This window comes from Saccostrea cucullata, unplaced genomic scaffold, assembly GCF_032062105.1.
Source record: "Saccostrea cucullata isolate Sc308-1 unplaced genomic scaffold, CSIRO_AGI_Scuc_v1 ctg518, whole genome shotgun sequence".
In the NCBI taxonomy this organism is placed as follows: Eukaryota; Metazoa; Mollusca; class Bivalvia; order Ostreida; family Ostreidae; genus Saccostrea; species Saccostrea cuccullata.
Genome location: NW_026929278.1, coordinates 303049 through 306309, shown reverse-complemented (window position 1 = coordinate 306309; position 3261 = coordinate 303049).

Genomic DNA, 3261 nt, shown 5'->3' with positions numbered 1-3261 from the left:
TTAATCCAGTAAGTTTCTTAAAGTCGCTTGGTCCGATTCTTAACGCTAAAAATTATATTCGTTTTTCTTCTTGAAAATTAATTGTCCATAAATTGTTTCAACTTTTGTCAAATAATATCCCCAAAGTCTTTTTCTTTTAAAAGATATCAAAATTCAAATTTTAAAAATAACTTTTGTTAGGCCACCCAAAAAATAAACCTATATTGATATCGCGTGAAATCACCTTCGAAAAAATTGATTTATCTCTTACATGTGTATCTCATGAAGAACAAACCAAAGCTTTTTTTCCACAATACAGTACTGATAGGCATACCTGTTAATGGACAGTATTTTATAATTAGCCTTCGTAACTAAATTTCCTTTAAATATATCTTTAAAAAATAAATGATTTCCCTTCATTCTTTAAATATGCATTTTAATATAAAAATTACTATGGATTATAGTCAATTATTTTTTTGAAAGTTTAAAAGATAAATTATATGACTTAGGATACTCAGGTTTGATTTATCTTCATTATTAGACATAATGACTTAACAACAGATCTTAACTTACCGTCAGGAACTTCTGTTTGTCAATAAGGTTTTTCATCTTCGTTTTCCATATGCATGTAAGGATTCTTGTAATTTAAATCAATCTTATAATTTATTTTTTTTATATATTATCTTTGTCATGACGAACTTTTATAGTGTAAGATAATGTGTGCCTATTTCGGATTAAGCGGCATTAATAACTGAACTTACTTTCAGAAGTTAAAATAAATTTAAACGATATTTTAGTGCCATGTGTGTACGAACTTTTATTAAGATACAAAATATAAAAAAAAATCATATTCATGATTTACAATAATTTCTCTCTAATTTATTGAGTTATATGATTTGTCTAGCTCAGGGGTTAATGCAATATTCAAGTCCCTTAGGAGTTTATAATTTTCAATGACAATTTACAGAAGGATATTAAGAACATGCATTTAAACCTCGGGGCATCCCCCCATTAGTAAATGGAGCACACAAAATTATCTTTTCAACTGATTTTTCTAGTTAATTTTGATGGTCTTTTGTCTGTCTATTTATTCCGAGCTTTATATACATGTATCAGCCATTTAAACAAACACTTTAACCTTAAGTAGCAAGTACAATGGATTTCTTTACTCGCCAAATTTTTATCCAATCGTTATTTTAACTCATATGTAGCATATCACTTGTAAATAATTTTAGAATTGGTATGTAGGTGATCACAATGGTTGCAGGATAGTTGAATTTAGAAGTATGTGGCTACCAATCGTACAGTTGGAATATATTTAAAATGCTGAAATATGCTGAAAAACCTCAGTTTTCACTTATGCTAGGTAACACTTTATCAAACTCGATCAACAACTTTGGAAAATCAATGAAAATATTTTAACTTAAGCAATATTATGCAATAATATTATAATTATAATTAATTTCATGGCTGTCATGCTCTCACATTATAACCAAAAGAAACAAAAACATATTGGGCCAATGCGACTTTCTTGAGTAAAAACATGAAAATTTCAGACGGGCAAATATGCATCCTTAAAACCTTGCAACACGAACAACATAAGAAAAATGGGAATAATTGTCACCTTTTGATGTAACCATAAAACAATGTACAAGTGATTAAAAATGATAATATTGCTGCTATAGGAGTTTACTTGCCATTTATTCGGGAAACATATTATATGACACACCTTGAATGGTACTTATCTGACTGAACTAAAGTTGAATTTCATATATATCAACAACAACACTGTTGCTATGATAGCCATGAAGGAATAATGTTCGATTTTGTACGTAAACTTTATATGAATATTAAACCCCATGTGCCAGCTTCAAGTTAAGGATTAGATGAGAGCTAAAATTAAAAGTCAGGATAGTCGTTCATAAATATCAATTATAAACGTCTGGGGAATCTACTTTCAATGGCACGTATCAAAGGCCACAAAATATTCAGATTTTTAAGCATAAATTTTCAGCTTCTTTACAAAGAAAGCCTCTATTTAAAAAAAATGATTTATATCTTTTTTTGAATGGACATATTTTGAACACATCAGCACCTTTTAAACTGGTCCATCAGTTATATAAAATGTGCTTTTCAAAAGATAGGATCAAATTCAAACATATAAAGTGTAAATTTGAAGGTTTTCTGTGGTAAAAAAAAATCATGGCAACCATTGCCAACCAATAAGAAAAAATCTTTATTATCTATTTATTTTCCTTCGGACATGTTTAAAGGTTTTTTTTCTCTATTTTTAGGTACATTTCATCTTATAATGGTTTTTCTTTTTTGGGGGGAGAGGGGGGGGGTACGTGTATGACAATAAAATTTAATGATTATTTTCAACCATTTTTGCATGATTTTATTTAAGGGTATCAAAAATTGGTACTGAGAAAATCAGAGACTATGATTTTTACAGCTCCTATATACAGAGTCGACATTACATAGAATTGCTTATAAGTACTATGAAAATACATTGGGATCGGTATTCAAATATAAATTGGTGTAGACTGAAAATTGAGGAAAAAATTGCAATTAGTCAATTTCGAAGAATTGCGTAAAATCTCAAACTCTTCTGATTTGCAAAACCTGTATCAATCGCTTTACAATTTTCAATGCATTTACATAGTATAATAATAACCCTTGAGAAAGCTTTGGAAAACAAGCTCAGCTTAAAGGTTTCCTTTGATTGTTCAAAGAAATATATCTTTAACATAATATTCCAACATGGTTGCAATGAAAAGCGTTATGTTATTTCAAGAATATCATCTTTATTTAACCTTCAATGAAAATGCGCTTTTTTCTCATTTTCGCATTCTACGTAGAATTTACCTTTTTTTTGTTTTGCGAAAATAGTGTACCCTTGTACAAGAAACAGTGCTGCCCATGCCTCAGTCTGAAGTGAGAATTTTTTCAATGTAAAACACCTTAAGTCTTAATTCATATTTTAATTGGAGAAGGGTCTAAAAGGGTGATTTTCATAATTAGAAACTCATTTTTTCTTTATTTTTACAAAACAATTTTTCACTTAAAAATTTAAACATCTTTGATGAAATAGATACGAGTTGATCACCCGTACAAATCCAAAAACGGTTTTCGTATAAATTGTATCTCGTACAAACGTTTTCTATATCCTCATAGGTTATTAAAAATTTTATTGAAGAAAGAACTTAACATAAAAGTCGAAAGTATTGTATATTAGGATTATTTTTTTTTATATATTCAGATCGTTCTACTTTTTTTATA